Source organism: Odocoileus virginianus, chromosome 14 (genome assembly GCF_023699985.2).
Source record: "Odocoileus virginianus isolate 20LAN1187 ecotype Illinois chromosome 14, Ovbor_1.2, whole genome shotgun sequence".
NCBI classification, from domain to species: Eukaryota; Metazoa; Chordata; class Mammalia; order Artiodactyla; family Cervidae; genus Odocoileus; species Odocoileus virginianus.
The window spans coordinates 46,513,008-46,532,549 of NC_069687.1; positions in this window are offsets into that span (position 1 = coordinate 46,513,008).

Below are 19,542 nucleotides of genomic sequence, written 5' to 3' on the forward strand. Positions count from 1 at the left end.
GGAGGAGGTCATGGAGAGGACGTGACTGCTGGTTGACCTCTGTGCTGCACCCGGGCAGCCGGAGGCCCCTTCCCCTTCCCCTGTCCTTGGCACAGGTGTCTGCTTGCCTTTCCTGCACTAAGAGCTGCCCCAAGGACAGGACCTTGACATGGCGATGCATGGCTTAGACCATCTGAACAGTCCTTATACAGGACTGAGCCCCATTAAACGCTTTTTATACATTTTAAGATCCTGCCGACCAGTGTGGAGGTCTGCTTATCTTATAGCTGCTGGGACCAGCCTTGTACATAAGTTCCATGCTTATTATTAAACCTGCCACCTGCCCATTTGGAGTGAATGACCAGTCTTTTCCTTTGGTCTCTCCTTACCTGCAGTGTATGGGGTTAGATTTTGAAGCAACACCTTCTTTGCTTTCTCCTAGGAAGACACCTGGGCTTCCCAGGTGGCACTAGTGGTAAAGAACCTGCCTGCCAATGCAGGAGACATAAGGGATGTGGGTTCATTCCCTGGGTCAAGAAGATCCCCTGGAGAAGGGAATGGCAACCCACTCCAGTATTCTTGCCTGGAGAACCCCATGGACAGAGGAGCCTGGTGGGCTACAGTCTATGGGGTTGCCAAGAGCCAGACACGACTGAAGCAATTTAGCACAGCACAGGAAGACACCTACTTCTCGAGGCCTGTGTTTTTGTCTCCCTTTCCTTCCCTTCTTTTCCCTTCTCTGTGCCTACAGGCCTTTTAGTGTTTCTTTATCCTAAAATAAACTCTTTCTTGAGCCTCTGTCTTTCTTCATCCTTTTGATCTATGTATGTGAGCAACACAAGGAATCCTTCATGGTTGAGTCTCAGATGGTTTAAGAGAATCTCCCCTTCTGCAATTGCTAAGCCTAAGACTTTCAGAATATTCACTGCACTCTGACAAAATAGGTATTTTTCACAATCACAGGCTAATTCTCCATGCCTGGGGTCATGCTGTTCCTTCTTGCTCTGTTGCTTCAGAGACTAAACTCGAGAAATCCCTCTGACCTTTGTTAGGGTTAGGTAGCTCTCAGAGCATTTGGGGAGTTACAGTAAAAATTGTTAAAAGTTAAGAGCTACTGGTGATGGGAGCAACTGGCTGTGGGGAAAGCTGGGCTTTTGTGGGCAGGGCTGTGCTAGGTAAATCTTTAATTCAGTTTTCTGCTGATGGCAGAGTAGAAGGGCGTGTGCTCGTCTTCTGCCTGTGAGTGTTTGAGGGTCTCCTGCAGAGGCGTGGGTCAGCAGTGGCCTGCTCTGGGGACAGGGGCCCTGGCAGCAGCAGCCCTGGGAGGTGTGGCCTGTTGGCGCAAGTCCTCCTGGAGGAGGTTGCCAATAGCCCTTACCACAGAGCCTGCAAAGTTCACTGGCATCACTGACTCGGTGGACATGAGTCTGAGCAGACTCCAGGAGATAGTGAAGGACAGGATAGCCTGCCATGCTGTAGTCCATGGGTTCACAAAGAGTCAGACACGACTTAACAACTGAACAACAAAAAGAGCTACCATCTATTAATTGCTTATTATGTATTAGGCACTGGCCAAGCATTCTCTGCATATCACTTTGTTTAAATGCATCTCTCAAATCCCATATCATGCTGTGCTACGTTGGTTTATGTATCTGTGTTTTCCTGGAGACAGAAGACTCCTCAGCTCCTGGACGTCAGGGCCTGGATGCTCTTCATCCTTACACTCCCAGCCCCTAGCACAGCACCTGTGTGTAACAGGCACCCCAGCATCAGTGAGTGTTTGGTTTGATGTGAGGTCTGACCCTTCTGGTAGACTGGTCTAATTCTTCTTCTTTTCTATTTGGTTATATTGATTAATTTGTTTCATTTTTTTAGGTTCAACATATAAGTGATAATATATATGTTTTTCTTTGTCTGACTTACTTTACTAAGCATAATACCCTCCAGGTTCATTCATGTTGCAGCAAATGGCAAAATTTCATTCTTTTTTATAGTGTTCCATTGTATATACATATCATAGCTTCTTCATTCATTCATCTGTTGATGGACAGTTAGTTTGCTTCCCTACCTTTAACCATACCTCTGATGAAGCCATTATTTCCCAGCCTGACCCAGAATAAGGTAACTCTCTAGTTCAAAGGTTGGCAGATGTTCTCTGAAGGTCCAGATAGTAAATATTTTTGGCTTTGTGGGCAGCTACTCAACCCTACTTTTGTACTAGGAAAGCAGCCATAGACAATATGAAAACAAGTGGGTGTGGATATTTTCCAATAAAACTTTATTTACAAAACTAAGTGGCTGCCCCTGCTCTATCAGGTTTGTATCTGTAACCAATAGGTTGGTTTAGAACATGAACTTTCCTTCCAAGGGTCAGAGAAAAGAGCCACAGGTACTTACTGCTCCCCCTGGTGTTTCTCCCTAAGGGGCTTGCATACTCAAAGATTTCTGGAAAACATTGTAATTTTAGAACATGTTCGTATCTTACAACCGTGAAGTCCGTAAGTTCTTTTTTTTTCTGTGTCAAACTTAGATTCATTCTGCTTTTAACTGAAATGTGATGCTCCTTATTGTACTTAAGGAAAGGAACTTACTACCCTGGCATCTTGGCTAATGCTTTATCACGTAATTATTAATCTTGTGCTTGTAGGTAGTTCTATGGTTTCGTATCATTTTCTAGTATGCCAGTTGCCTTAAAAAATAGCTTAAGATTCTCTTCAGAAAGAACCATAATGACAAAAGCATATGACTGAGAATTTGGTGAACTAGGCAGAATGGTTTTAGGCTACAAACTATGAAAAGCAGACTGAAATTGTCTTCATGCTCAGATTGATCGAGTGTGTGAACAGCCCTGGGGAGGGAGCTGTTGTGTCCATCTCTTGGTTCTGTCCATCGTCCATCTCTGTGGTGTTCTGTTCTTAGGCAGGCTTCCCCTTCATGGGAGCCCTGGGAAGTCCCAAGCTTATATGCTTTCAGGTAAAATCCAGTGGAAAATAGAAATTCTGTTTAACGAACAGTTTCAGTACAAACTTTGGGTCTGACTCCCATAGGCCTGTATTGTTGACCTGCTGATCCAAGTCGCCTTGGCCTGAGGCATGGCATATGCTGGTTTCCCAAACCTGGGTAATGTGCCCTTGGCTGGCTTTTCCATACTCCCCATCTAAACTGAAGAGTCGGTGAAAAGGAATATAGCATCAAGCTTCTAAATGATTCATACTTTTGCAAAAAGAAAAATGAGGTATGGAGAAAAGTTTCACCTTTGTTATAAAAATTCAACTAAGGTCAGAGTAAACACTGTTAGATTTACACTGCTTTCCTTAAAAAACATTGATTACAATGTAAAATCATAGAAAACTCAGATTTAATAACACTAAGCTTAAAGTACTCAATAGCAAAAATGAAAGCCTTCTGTCATCCTAATAGCAATGGATTTGTAATATTTCTGCTAACTAGAATTAGCCATCCCTGAAAAGATTCTAGTCCAATACTGAATTGTTTATAAAATGCCCTATTTATTGTAAAGTATTGTAAGTAGTCAAATTCTGTATATACTGCTATTTTCTGTGTCTCTTCTTTGTTGTGGACTTAAGTATATTCAGTTCAGTTCAGTTCAGTCACTCAGTCATGTCTGACTCTCTGCGACCCCATGGACTGCAGCAGGCCAGGCTTCCCTGTCCATCACCAACTCCCGGAGCTTGCTCAAACTCATGTCCATCGAGTCGGTGATGCCATCCAACCATCTCATCCTCTGTCACTCCCCTTCTTCTCCTGCCTTCAATCTTGCCCAGCATCAGGGTCTTCTCCAAGAAGTCAGTTCTTTGTATCCAGTGGCCAAAGTATTGGAGTTTCAGCCTCAGCATCAGTCCTTCCAGTGAATATTTAGGACTGATTTCCTTGAGGATTGACTGGTTTGATCTCCTTGCAGTTCAAGGGACTCTCAGACTCTTCTCCAACACCACAGTTTAAAAGCATCAATTCTTGCCTTCTCCCACAGAGTCCAAAAGTCTGTTCTGTACATCTGTGTCTCTTTTTCTCTTTTACATATAGGGTTATCATTACCATCTTTCTAAATTTCCATATATATGTGTTAGTATACTGTAATGGTCTTCATCTTCCTGGCTTACTTCACTCTGTATAATGGGCTCCAGTTTCATCCATCTCATTAGAACTGATTCAAATGAATTCTTTTTAATGGCTGAGTAATATTACATGGTGTATATGGGATGTTTCAAGAGAACAGCATCAAAACATGTATATTATCTAGGGTGAAACAGATCACCAGCCCAGGTTGGATGCATGAGACAAGTGCTTGGGCCTGGTGCACTAGGAAGACCCAGAGGGATCGGGTAGAGAGGGAGGTGGGAGCAGGGATCGGGATGGGGAATACATGTAAATCCATGGCTAATTCATGTCAATGTATGACAAAAACCACTACAATACTGTAAAGTAATTAGCCTCCAACTAATAAAAATAAATGAAAAAAAAAACACACAAAAGCATCAATTCTTTGGTGCTCAGTTTTCTTTATAGTCCAACTCTCACATCCATACATGACTACTGGAAAAACCATAGCCTTGACTAGACAGACCTTTGTTGGCAAAGTAATGTCTCTGCTTTTTAATATGCTGTCTAGGTTGGTCATAGCTTAGCTTCCAAGGAGCAAGAGTCTTTTAACTTCATGGCTGCAGTCACCACCTGCAGTGATTTTGGAGCCCCCCAAAATAAAGTCTCTCACTGTTTCTATTGTTTCCCCATCTATTTGCCATTCAGTTATGGGACTGGAGGCCATGATCTTAAGTTTTTTGAATGTTGAGCTTTAAGCCAACTTTTTCACTCTCCTCTTTCACTTTCATCAAGAGGCTCTTTGGTTCTTCTTCACTTTCTGCCATAAGGGTGGTGTCATCTGTGTATCTGAGGTTGTTGATATTTCTCCCTGCAATCTTGATTCCAGCTTGTGTTTCATTCGGCCCGGCATTTCGCATGATGGACTCTGTATATCAAAGTTAAATAAGCAGGGTGACGATATGCAGCCTTGACTGCATAATTGACTGCAATTTGACTACTCCTTTCCTGATTTGGAATCAGTATGTAGCTCCATGTCCAATTTTAACTGTTGGTCCTTGACCTGCATACAGATTTCTCAGTAGGCAGGTAAGGTGGTCTGGTATTCCCATATCTTGAAGAGTTTTCCAAAGTTTGTTGTGATCCACACAGTCAAAGGCTTTGGCATAGTCAATAAAGCAGAAGTGGATGCTTTTCTGGAACTCCCTTGCTTTTTCGATGATCCAGCCAATGTTGGCAGCTTGATTTCTGGTTCCTCTGCCTTTTCTAAATCCAGCTTGAACATCTGGACGTTCTCTGTTTACATACTGTTGAAGCCTGGCTTGGAGAATTTTGATCATTACTTTACTAGTGCATGAGATGAGTGCAATTGTGCAGTAATTTGAGCATTCTTTGGCATTGCCTTTCTGTGGGATTGGAATGAAAATTGACCTTTTCCAGTCCTGTGGCCACTGCTGAGTTTTCCAAATTTGCTGGCATATTGAGTGCAGCACTTTCATAGCATCATCTTTTAGGATTTGGAATAGCTCAACTGGAATTCCATCACCTCCACTAGCTTTGTTTGTAGTGATGCTTCCTAAGGCCCACTTGACTTCTCATTCCAGGATGTATGGCTCTAGGTGAGTAATCACACCATTGTGGTTATCTGGGTCATGAAGATCTTTTTGTATAGTTCTGTATTCTTGTCACCTCTTCTTAATATCTTCTGCTTCTGTTAGGTCCATACCACTTCTGTCCTTCATTGTGCCCATCTTTGCATGAAACGTTCCCTTGGTATCTCTAATTTTCTTGAAGAGATTTCTAGTCTTTCCCGTTCTATTGTTTTCCTCTATTTCTTTGTGTTGATCACTGAGGAAGGCTTTCTTATCTCTTCTTGGCATTTTTTGGAACTTTGCATTCAAATGGGTATATTTGAGTGACTGAACTGAACTGAACTGATGTTGCCTTCCTGATATTTTCTGTGTATTTACACGGTTATATACATATATGGAGAGAATTTATAGTATTAAAAATACATGATACCGTGTTGTATGAATCTTTCTACAATACACTTTTAAATTCCATAGTATTTTAAAGAAATGTATCAATGTTAGTACATGTAAACTACCTTATTCTTCTAAATTGCAAAGTAGGATGCTATAGCATAGATGATTTTTTTAGCTATTCTACTGCCAATGGGCAGTTAAATTGTTCCCATTTTTTAGCTATTACAAGCTTCCCCATTGGCCACTCTTGTGGCCTTATACATGTGTTCCTATTTCTATAGGAGAGTCACCAAATAGTGAAATGGATCAATCATGGAGCATAAAATTTTCAAAAACTTTTAAAATAGATCCTGTGGGATTTTCTTTAAAAGAGTTGTGCCATTAAAAAAATTTTTTTAATTAAAAAAATTGTCTAACTTTTAAGGCAAGCATATATTACTTAGGCATTCAAAAATAAAGAAAAGCTGTAAAGGTGTTCTGCAACTCTGTACATCCTCCAGGTACTGTGGGTGAGACTAGGTAGATTTCTACCTGTCTGGACTCTCTCCAGGGAGCCCTCCTACCTGAGGCAGGAGATGGAGAAAGTTTTCTCAAACAGCAAAGACTAACAAACCTTCAGAGAGCGTGTTTCTGTCCACTTGGTGCCTGGGACTTACGTGACAGGGGTGAAAATTTCCTAACTTTACAATTTAAGCCTCTCTCAGTACCAGAAGACAATGTTTTATTTATGTATATGAAAATATTGATTGAGGGTAAAAGAGATTTTGGAATTCAAAGAAAAGTATGAAATTTTTCCTTCTATGACATCGCCAGTGAATGTGGAACATACTCAGACAGCTTAATGGGGTTTTTAACAGAAATGAAACTATTCAACTATTGAATTTGTTAGCCTACCCAAGGTGCTTAACTAAGAATTTAATACACTTTTACAAGAGTATCTCTTACCAGCAGAGGGGGCCAGCGAGCTTTCCACTGTTCAGAATCCTCCTGACTACAGGAAGAGTCTCAGAATTACCTTTGTCTGCCTAAAGGTACAGAATATACAGTGTTTTTAATCTTTGTGTTCAAGAAGCTATTCCATAGCTCCCATTTAAAAATTAAAAAAAAGTTTACATATAGAATAACATGTACACTGTTTAAAGTGTAGTACCAGAAATTAATACAGAAAGCTTTTTTTATGTAAAAGCACAAAATGATATAAAAGATCCTTACCCTTTCTACCCATTCACTCTCTCCAGTCCTACTCCCAAGAGGCCATCATTTTCAACTCTTGTTTCTGTTGCTTTGGGGAAAAATTTGTATCTTTTTAATAATACACTAGCAAAGTATAGATTTAGAAAATACAACTCCCTTCACTAGTGGCAACCACTATAATTAGCTCATTGAATATCTTGCCAGAGAGATTCTATGTGATGAGTCTTTTTAAAATGTAATAATTCTAGAAAAGCAATACAGTCACATGCTTCAAAAGCTTCCAATAGGAATTCAGAGAAAACTCTCCTTCCCATCTATGTCTCTCAGAGTTTACGTATTAAGTCCTGTTTCTCCACTTAACCTGAGAATTTAGCTACTGACTCTATAACATGTTAGATGAAGGTTTGGTCTTATACTCTCCATGCCATCCCCTTCCCCTACCACCTGATATAAACATAATAATCACATTATTATTATTATTTGGCTGTAGAATCTTAGTTACCTGAGCAGGGATCAAACCTACGACACCTACTTGGAAGTGTGGAGTCTTAATTGACTGGACTGCCCGGGAAGTCCCAATAATCATGTTCTTTTGATAGACAATATTTTTGATTGCTGTGCTAAATACTATAGTAATTCCCCCCACTCTTTAAAAAAAAATAAAACATCTGGTTTTCTTCGAGTCATTGATTCACTTTTTCATTGGTTTAGCTTTTTTCATGAGCTTATCACTGATTTTTCCATGCACACCATCATATTTGTCAAACACCAATGATATTTCCCAAATTACCAAATGGATTGCATATCTTGACCCATTTTCTGTCTTGCTCTAAACAAGAAGCTCTGACCTACCCACTTGCCTTTGACCCCTATCCTGTAGAATAGTCTCATGTCCGGGTCCCATGTTTCAAGGAGGCCACCAGATGCAGGGGCCTCTAATGCTTTGGCACCTACAAAGATGAGCAAACCAACATCTAAGCCTATAAATGCCTCAAGGTTAGGAAATCAAAACCAAGCACAACCCATCATAAACAGCTGACCAGGCTTTCAGCTGTAGCCAATCAATAATCTTTTTAAAAATTTATTTTATTGAAGGATAGTTGATTGACAATATTGTGTTAAATTCCACTGTACAGTAAAGTGACTCAGTTATATATATATATATATATATATACACATGATTTTTCATATTCTTTTTCCTTATGGTTTATCACAAGATATTGAATACAATTCCCTGTGCTATACAGTAGGGCCTTGCTTATCCATTTTATATATAATTGTTTGCATCTGTTAATCCCTGAACCCTGAATCCATCGCTCTGCCGGCCCACCTCCTCCTTGATAACCAACCAGAAGTCTGTTCTCTATGTCTGTGAGTCTGTTTCTTAGAATAAGTTCATTTGCATGATAAGATTCCACATGTAAGTGATATAATATGACATTCTTCCTTCTCTGTCCGACTCTCTTTTCTTAGGATGACAATCTCTAGGTCTATGCACGTTGCTGCAAATGGCATTATTTCACTCTGTGTGTGTGTGTGTGTGTGTGTGTGTGTGCACATATATGCGTGCAGTTGTGTCCTACTCTTTGCGACCCCATGGACTGTGACCCACTAGGCCGCTCTGTGTGTGGGATTTCCCAGGCAAGAATACTGGAGAGAAGGTAGCCATTTCCTCCTCCAGCAATCAATAATCTTGCTTTGCTTCTGCACCTTCTCTGTATAAGTCTTTTTTCCCTGGCTCCTATAGGCAAAGTGCTCCTAATCACTTCGGGTCAGGTTTGGCTCTGCCCAATTTGAATAGCTTGTAGCTCCAGTCAACATTAAAATTGTTAATAGGCCTCAGTTTCTCTTCTACCGCATGTTTCCCTTTTCTTAACTGAGAAGTTTATGTTATTCTGATTTCTGATCTTCAGTATGTGACCTGCTTTAATTCTGTTTGCTTCCCCGGTGGCTCAGATGGTAAAGAATCTGTCTGCAATGCAGTAGACTGGAGTTCAATCCCTGGGTTGGGAAGATCCCCTGGAGAAGGGAATGGCTATCCACTCCAGTATTCTTGCCTGGAGAATTTTATGGACAGAGGAGGCTGGCAGGGTCTCGAAGAGTCAGACATGACTGAGCAACTAACACTTTCATTTTAGTTCTTTCCAAAAGATTTGCTTATCTAGGCCCGTGTAATTTTGTGAAGATATTACTTTGTATGAGTCTCTTTCATTTATTCTGCTAGGCAATGAGGAATTCTTTACAGTACTTGGAAATTTTCTTGTGTGTTTTTTCTTTTCTTCTCTCCAACAGGATGTCTGCTATCATCTCCTCCCCTGGAACACTGTCTCTGTCGATTTATACCTCTCATATGCCTTTCCTGTTTTTTTTTTTTTGCCAGGTTGCAAAAGAATTGAAGAGATAATATGCATGTTCGGTTGGCCACAAAAATGAGGTGCCTTTATGTCATCACTTTTTGAAGGTTTATTAAAAGAGGAGTCTAGTGTGAATCTGTGGAAGTTATCCTTTAAAACACACAATATGGAATCAGAGGAATATCTTTAAGTAGAAGGTTTTATAAAGAAAATATTTTAGAATACACCCTGTCTCTTTTGACCTTGGTTCCTGCCTTAATACCAGAATTAAAGTGGCAGCTGTAGACACGGAAGGGTCACATTTCAGAGAGATCAATGAATGGTATCATATGACATCATTGCTTTTCTCTGTCAGACTTACTTCACTTAGTATGATCTAGGTGCATCCATGTTACTGCAAATGGCATTATTTCATTCTTTTTTATGGCTGAGTAGTATTCCACTGTATGTTCTCCATAGTAGCTGTACCAGTATACATTCCCACCAACAAGGAAGGAGAGTTACCTTTTCTCCACACCCTCTCCAGCATTTATTATTTCTAGGTATTTTGATGATGGCCATTTGGGTCAGTGTGAGGTGATACCTAATGGTAGTTTTATTTGCATTTCTCTAATAATTAGTGATGTTTAGCTTCTTTTCATGTGATTTTTTTAGCCATCTGTATGTCTTCTTTGGAGAAATGTCTACTTAGATCTCCTGCTCATTTTTTGATTGGGTTGTTTGTTTTTTTTGACATAGAGCTGCGTGAGCTGTTTGTATATTTTGGAGGTTAATCCCTTACAGCAGCGGTCTCCAACCATTTTGGCACCAGGGACTGGTTTCGTGGAAGACAATTTTTCCATGGGTGGGGGTGGGGGGAGATGGTTTTGGTTTTTACCACTGTTCACTTCCTGCTGTATTCATAACAGGCCACAGACTGTACGGGTCTGTGGGGGTCAAGACCCCTGCCTTGCAGGACTCGGGATTTTATTTTATTTTAAATAGTTACTTATTGGCTGTGTTGGGTCTCAGCTGTGGCACGTGAGATCTTCCTTGAAGTATGCAGAATCTTTTGTTGCTGCATACCGGCTCTAGAACTTGGGCTCAGTAGTTGTCCCCTGCATGGTAAGGCAGATTCTTAACCACTGGGACCAGCAGGGAAGTCCCAGGACTAGGTGTTTTAAACGCTGCCCCCTAGATGCCCCGCTTGATATGAGAACCGCTGGGGCCGCTGATGGCTTTCCTCAGGGAGGGAATTACACTCTCCTTAAATAGACACAGCTGGAGTAACACAAAGGTGACTTTGTAGTTCTGGCTTTGTCGTGTGCGTCCTTGGGTTCCTTCCCACCAGTGAGGGAGGGCTCAGGTTTGTGAGTGGTGACGGGAGGAGAGGCAGAGCATCTGTCATAGATGTGATGTGAAGCCTATTGTCTGTAAGTCAACTTTGTCATCATTTAATTTGGCTACTGCAGTGACAGTCAAGGGATGGTTTTTTTTTGAAGAGACTGGGAAGGAAAGGAAACTAATAATTTGTGAATTTTAGTGAAAGTAGATGGACACTAGGGGGCAGCAAATCACCGTTCCCAGGACAGGCTACACAAAATTCAGTAGGGCCAAAAAAAGATGGTTTCCTTGAAAAATATGATGTGTGTGATAATTGTCTTCTATAAAGGGCAGCCCTAAGGTCAGAGCTGCTCTAACCTGAGTGGCAGTTTCAATCTTTTCAATATTTCCCTCCATGTTATCCCAGTATCCACTTCTCATGAAGCATAGTCACTTACTAAGCTCAATGTTTCCTTACCTGAGTGTTTCTTTACGCTCCCCTGGTAGCTCAGACGGTAAAGACTCAACCTGCAGTGTAAGAGACCTGGGTTCGATCCCTGGGTTGGGAAGATCCCCTGGTGAAGGAAATAGCTACCCAGTCCAGTATTCTTGCCTGGAGAATCCCATGGACCGAGGAGCTTGGCTGGCTACAGTTCATGAGGTCGCAGAGTCGGACACAGCTGAACAACTACCGCTAGCCCATTAACTCCTTACCTTCTCATGAGGCACATTCATATACTTTGCTCAGTGTTTTCTTACAGGGCACCCTCCTAGCTCCTCTCTCACAGACTCCTAGAGTTGATCCTCAAGGACACACCACCTCTTCTGGAAACAGTCAGCTTGACAAGTACGTTTCCTGCATCTTGAGGGATGAAGCTGGTCTCCATCTTCTCCATGATGAATGGCTGGTCTCCAGCCATGGGCCTCTCAGTTAGTACATTATCTCCTAGAACCTCCTCACAGGTGATGAGACTCCAGGAGCAAGTCCACTGTGCGTTCACTGGGGTGACCAGGAGACACTGCACTGTCCTGAGGGACCTTCTGTATAGTCAAAGGCTAACTTGGCTTGATATTTTTGGCTATAAATTTTGCTCTGAATCGCCTAAGTCTGTTTCCTCTGCTAAGTCTAGGAATTACTCACATTTACCCAAGATGTCTTCTTAACGAGAACTTTGCATAGTTCATCCAAACTGAAGTAAAAAAGATGTGCTGCATATGGATTGTTCAAGTGGTCAAATATAGTTGTTTTTGGCAAGAGAGAGGAGGTCTTCATCTGGACTCACAGAGGATTTGGTACCATATGTTTTCTGGTCAGTTCTTCTAAAGGCAGTTCCAGCATAACCTGGAGTGGTGGGCTAAGGTGGTGTGCGCCCATGAGCTGTGTGAGGTTGGGTAGATCATGGGACCTTCATTTCCTCATTTCTTAAATGAAATGACCTTTATTTCCTCCTTTTAGAAACTATCTACTGTTGGCTTAGATAGTGGCTCTTAATTAGAAGCACACCTCTGAGTCTGATTTGAAACCAGTAGATCCCCAGGCCCTGTCCTCTCCCACAGAATCACGGTCCCTGGGGCTGGGTGCCTGGCGTGTGTATTTGGGTGGTGGCGGTGAGGAAGAAGGGGAACTCAGCCCATTCTGGGTGATTCTGGTCAGGTCACCAGGATATGAACATCACAGCAAGTATTTTAACTTTCATTCATTCATTCACTCGTTTGTTAATTCACCAAAAATTTAGTAAAAAATATGTGCTGGTGTAAAGGTCTACATGAGTCCATTTGGAATTCAGATACAGTAAAAAAAAAAAAAAAGAATTGAAGGAAGACTATATTAACTATTCCAGACAGACACACACACAGTTAAAATTTGTATAGTAACGGGCACTTGGTTAGGTTACATTAGGATCATTACTTATTTATTTTCTAAGTCTCCTGACCTGATAGTAGCTGACAAAATGAACCCCTCTTAGGACACATGAACCAAGAAATGAGTGACTTAGAATCAAGTAGCTGATGCATGAAGAGCTCTGGAGAGAGAAGCTGATGTTCTAGTGCCGGGAACTTCCCTGCCACTGACTCTCCCTGAAATCTTGGCAAAATGTCTTGAGTTTCTTCATCTTTACTCATGATTACTTTCCAAAGGGGATTATAAATCTCTACTGGTTATTGCTCAGGATGAAGATTAGGATCAAATGAGATAATGTGACTTTGTAAATTATAAAAAGCCATAAAACCTTAATAATAATATTGCCATTACTGCTATCATGAATTCTATTGAGCAGAAGTGTTGGAATTTTGCCTCTCAGGCCAAATGTCTTAAAGGTAGCAACAGACTAGGTTGGGCTTTAGCTTGTCCATGGTGAGTGACCTCTCTGGGTTTTCTCTTTCACTTTCCATGAACCATAACAGCTCACGTCTTCATATGCTTGGCCTCGGCCGACTCCTCTCCAAAGCTCCCTTCACACGCATGCATCTCATCTACCAAAAAATGTTCCTTGTGGTCCAGAGTACCTCAGCTGAAGCTTTCTCCATTACAGTTGTTTACTTTCTCTGTAAACGTTAGGTTTTATGGTGAACTGTGGCTTTGGAGATACAAAAGCTCCATCTTGGTTTATTTGGGATGGGCTTTCCAAGAAAACAAAGCCTGTGAGTCTGAGGAACACTGACCCGAGTGTGTCCTGTGCAGTCCTTTTTATCCCTCCCACTGTGGGCCAGGAAGGCTTTCATTTATCCATCTGGGTGCTGTTGCTGTTCAGTTGCTCAATTGTGTCCGACTGTTTGCGACCCCATGGACTGCAGCACGCCAGGCTTCCCTGTCCTTCACTATCTCCCAGAACTTGCTCAAACTCATGTCCATTGAGTCAGTGATGCCATCCAACCATCTCAGACTTTGTCATCTCCTTCTCCTCCTGCCTTCAATCTTTCCCGGCATCAGGGTCTTTTCCAGTGAGTCTGCTTTTTGCATTGGGTAGCCAAAGGATTGGAGCTTCAGGATCAGTCCCTCCAGTGGATATTCAGGATTGATTTCTTTAGGACTGACTGGTTTGATCTCCTCGCAGTCCAAGGGACTATCCATCTGGGGCTTTCAGTTAATCCTTTACTTGCTTCAGATATTCAGGGTCCTTTTCTTTGCTCCTTTCTTTCTAGACTAAAAACAGGGGTTGGTGCATTTGTGTTCTTTTTTACAAGGAGAAAGGAGCACAAACACCCTGTTTATTGGGAGAGTCCCTTTGGGATCAGATAGACCAGTGAAATGGGCTTGCAGGTGCCACAGACTGCTGCTGTTCCCGAGGGACATGGTGCCCTGTAGCATTCCTCAGGGGAAAGGAGAGGCATTAGATGACCTTATTCAGGGTCACTTATAGTGGGACATTCTTATGGATCTCTGCAGAACTCCGAAACTCAATTTCTTCCTAAAATTACATACCTACTGTAGCAGGAGAGTTCGGGGATCACCAAAGAGAATTTAAGAAGACCAGCCTCGGACCCCTGTTCCCCCAACATCCCCAGCTCCCATGTCTTCTCAGTGGTCATTCTCGGGGGGCAGGTGGCTCTTTCACAGGGCATGAGCTCTGCCTCTGTGAGCAGTTCCTGATGGAGACAGAGGGAAGCCAGGGTCCTGCTCATTAGCCCTGAACCTGAGGGCTCTCTGAGTTCTGGGACCAGTCTTCCTCCCACTCTGGGGGTGAAGGACCTGCTTTCATATTTTAAAGCAGATGGATATTTATCTTTATTTATAAAAAAATTTTATTGGGGGTGTATTTGGTTTACAATGCTGTGTTAGTGTCAGGTATACACAAAAGTGAATACACATGTTATAGATACGCTTTTTTAGATTCTTTTCCCACAGAGGCCATCATACAGTATCGAGTAGAGTTTCCTGTGATATATAGTGTGCTCTTATTAGTTATCTATCTTATGTGCAGTAGTGTGTATATGTCAACCCAGATCTTGCAATTTATCCCTTCCCCTTCTTCCCCCGATAACAATAAGTTTATTTTCTCCAGCTGTAACTCTGTTCCTGTTTTGTAGATAAGTTCATTTGCAGTCTTTTTTTAGATTCCAGGTTTACATGATATCATATGACGTTTGTCTTTCCCAATCCATCACAGATTGATACTTGTTTAACAAAAAAATTTTATCTTTGTGAAACATTACATTAAAAATCCGGTACAAGCCCCACTTAAAAATGATTTGATTTTCAGAAAGATAAGATTACTCTGGAGCACGTTTCTATAATAGTTTCAGAGGACTAACTTGCAGTTGATATCAGAAACAAATAGTCCTCCACCTGGGACAGGTGTCTGGCCCATGTTCTGGGAAGCACTGTTGAAGGTCTTGACCGGCAGCCTGCAGCCCCGGGCTGACCACGTGACCATGGCTGGGCGCCCACCCTGTGCCTCGGTGTCCTCACCTGTAGATAGTTAGGGGTAATGATGGTGGTGCCTCATGCAGTTGCTGTGAAGGTGAAGGGGGCTTAGGCAGGACCATCGCTATGACTCTTGAAGTGTAAACCCAGTGTGACCAGTCCCACCTAGCAGCTCGCTCCTTACGTTGGAGGCCATTAGAGTCCCTGGGAAAGAGACAAGCTGGGAGCAAGAGCAGACCCACCTGCCTCATGATGTCCTCTCTGGACAGCAAGATGTTCCTTTTCTCACACATTCTCATTTAGGTAAGTTGGAACTGCAACACTTAAGGCCTTTGCTTTTTCTGCGTCTTTTACAGTTTGCCTGTAGTTTTGCTTGAAAATGAGCATCTATTGAGCCAATGTGTTTATCTCCTTTATTTCTGGCTAGTTTCTCTTTCCAGTTAAAATATACAACAATTTTTAGGCTCAAAGTACAGCAAGGGGATGTTTATATATAAAATAAACTATTTCGTCAAAACTAAAAAACAACAAGAACCCATTTAATCCATGTACCTTTTCTGTAGTGATCCCAAATTTTCTCTTAGACTAAGAGCACTGTTTCTTTTAGTATAGATGGTCTTCCGGTGACATTTGAGGTTTTGATATGTTCTAAAGGAGGAACATATTAATGAGATATTTTAAATAATGGAGTCATTCTTATCATCAGTCTAAAGCTGAAATCTATAGAACAAGCCTTCTAAACACGACCACTTTACCATACTCCATCAGAACTTGGCCTCATGTTTACATTGGATTTTCCCTAAAATATAACCAAAAAAAAAAAAAAGGGTGAAAATTTCTGTTTACACTGTGGATCCGCTTTCTCTACTGGCTTCTGTCTTGTTTCTCAGTTGCCTTTTCACGGGAAGTGTTTTGACGTGAGCACAAAATAAAGGCTGTGCAGTATTTCTGTATTAAAATGTCCCATTCAGTCCTTGGGAGGAAAGTTGGTCAGATGAACAGTTGATCTCTGGCTCTCTGTACACCAAACAGAGTAAATAAATCACAGCAGCGAATTCTAGGGGATCTCCTTTTCCCATGGTGATTCCTCAGCACCTCACTGGGGCATTGCTCGCCTCACCTGCTCTCATTATAAGGGAGCCACGTGAATGGTACTTATTCACACTTCCCAGGGTTGTGTGTTCCCTGCGAATGCGGGAGGGCACTTGTTTCACCATGGCCACTGTCCCAGCTGCAGGCTGCCCCTGGAAGGCTGTGCCCCAGCTCTTCGTTTGCTGTTCCCAAGTTGCCAGCTGATGGCCCCATTCCTTGAAGTCCTGCTTGCGGAAATGCCAAGCCCAGTTCCTCGATGAGCTGGGACTGACTGCCCCACCGCCAACTCCGAGCTCCCTGTCACCCGCATATACAGAGCAGTCCGCTGTGTCCTTCCGAAAGCAGTTCCTTCAGCTTCTGCCCAAACTCCCTCTCGGACTGGGCTCCAGCCTTGAGTCCTGGTGTCGGACTGTGCTGACGGCCCCTCCTCTATCTTTTCCCTCAGACACCGCCTTCGATGTACTCGTTCAGCTGCTAACCCGCTTCAGATCAACCCCTTCAGAACCTTTCTTGCAAACTGGAGTGTTTTCCTTTTTGGATAGTGTGATAATCAACCAGTGGTGTTGGATTTGTTATTTAAAGCCATCATTTAAATAATGTAAACATTTAAATTGCATTGGTTGAAAAAGTATTTATTTGAAATGGATAAATGTGAGTGGTTCCTCTATACCCTACCCCACCCCCTTCCCAGACACAGCATCTGTTAACTTAGTGGTTGATTGTTGATTGTAGGGTCAGTTCCAAGAGCCCATGAGAGAGATTCACTTTACCTGACAGAATAGGATGTCACAGCAGCAGATCTTCTTCTGGCCCCTTCTGGTCTCCAGTAAAACATACGCTTGATCTTCTCACTCTGATTTTTTTTTTTTGTCTCTTCTCCATGCCTCCTGTATTTCATTCATTTTACTGTTTTTGTTTCTACTTGTTTATATTATTATCATCATTATACTATTCTGCTTTTTCTGACATATCTTCCAGTCCACGCATTCTTTATTCAGCTTTCTCTAATATGCTGGTTGCTGGTAAACCAGTATATTGTTTTTAACTTTGGTCATCATATTTTTACGTTCCTGAATTTCAACCTGTGTCCTTTTAAAATCTGCAGTGTCACTTTTGCCAGTTCCTTACTGAAACTGTTTAGTTTTGTTTTTCTCTCTTTGAGCACATGAATCACAGTAGTTTTAGAGCCTGTGTCTGGTAATTTCGTCATCTGGACCACCTGTGTGTTCATTTCTGTTGTTGTTTGTGCTGGTTGTTTTTCATAGTATCCTGCATTCTTGAGAGACCTGGTTATATTTGATTGTGTGCTGGACATTGTACTTGAAAACATTATTTGTAAACATAATTTGAGGCCTAGAATGTTATCTGTCTCCAGAGAGAATTTTCTTTGCCTCTGCTGGATGCCTGTGGTGCAACCCAGGATCCCGTGGATTTAATTTTAGGACCTGACATGCTGTGGGCACCCAAATGACTTGCAGTCCAGCTACAAATGAAAGCAGGTTTATTTGCAGCTTGCACTTATTTCTAGAGTTCAGTTTGCAGGATACTAACCCCAGGCACTGGGTGGTTCAGTAGAGCCACCTCTTGGCAGAGTCTAGATTCTTCTTTTTGCCAAGCTATCCTCCTGAACTGTCAGAAGCACTAACAGGGAGAGTTTGTTATGAGGCAACTGTGACCCACCTCCCCCAAAGACTTTGGTTTCATAGGTCTGGGCTGTAGCTTGAGAATCTGCATTTCTAAGTTTCCATCTGATGCTGTTGGTTTGGGGATCACATGTTGAGAATCCCTAGCTGACTTCACTCTTGAACTAGATTATACATCTCTTGAAAGTGAAGACGATGACTTATGCTCCTTAGTTTCTCTCGCCAACTAGCTTAGTGCTATGACCCACATGGAACCTGTGTATGTAATTCTCACAATGGAATACATTCAGGTGTTGCTGTTGTTATTGTTTTTGTGTGTTGGAGGTTCTTAAAGTGCCAGGTACCTCTAGCCACTGGCAGTAAACAAGAAAATACAACACAGTCTCTATCTTTTCATTCTAATGGGAGATGTGGGGCACTGTGGCAAGGCAGGCTGGGGACAAGAATGAATAAGTTGACTGTGTACTTCTTCATCCAAATTGTGGCAATGAAAGGGGACACTCAAAAATCCCAGTGGAATCACTATGTTACCAGGAGCTATGGGAACAATGAGAAGGGGCTATTTAGCCCAACCTAACCAGTGGGTTGAGGGGTGAAAAGTTCAGAGGGGAATTCTAAAAAGTTACTTCAGGGAGACTATGCTTTCGTTGTGTCTTAAAGCCTGAACTTTTGCATTTTAAAGCAGGAAAAGGTGCAGCTCTTTTTCTCAGATGCTAATTAGGGTGGAATTTAGGGTGATAAGACCCCTGCAAGTGCAGAAGGTAAAAGCATCCAAATTATGCTATTTTGGGTGACCACCTTTGGGTGACTAGGCCTTCTTTGCTTAATAAGCATTTATCATTTGTCAGGGCAGCAGAAGTCACTTGATAGTCCACTGTTCCTCATTTCAGAAAAATAAAAGGTTGACTGATTGACTTCAAGCTCTTACAAACAGGCAGAAGCAACTTGCTCTCCCCTGCTTTCCTCAGTCTTCTCATGCTTCTCTCTCTTGGTAAAAAGGAAGAAAAGCTGACCTTTGAGCCAAGGCTATAACAAGGGCAGTCCCAAGCTACTAGACAACTGATCTCATGACATTGAGCTCAGTATTTCAGTTCAGTTCAGTTGCTCAGTCGTGTCCGACACTTTGTGACCCCATGAACCACAGCATGCCAGGCCTCCCTGTCCATCACCAACTCCCGGAGCCCACCCAAACTCATGTCCATTGAGTTGGTGATGCCATCCAACCGTCTCATCCTCTGTCCTTCCCTTCTCCTCGTGTCCTCAATCTTTCCCAGCATCAGGGTCTTTTCAAATGAGTCAGCTCTTCACATCAGGTGGCCAAAGTATTGGAGTTTCAGCTTCAACATCAGTCCTTCCAATGAACACCCAGGACTGATCTCCTTTAGGATGGACTGGTTGGATCTCCTTTGAGTCCAAGGGACTCTCAAGAGTCTTCTTCAACACCCCAGCTCAAAAGCATCAATTCCTCTGCTCAGTATTTAGACAAAGCTAGTTTTTGCACCAGAGGTAAGTGATGTCTACTCACAGGCTACATTCCCTCACCTAGTCTCTCCAGAGTGCTACCTTCA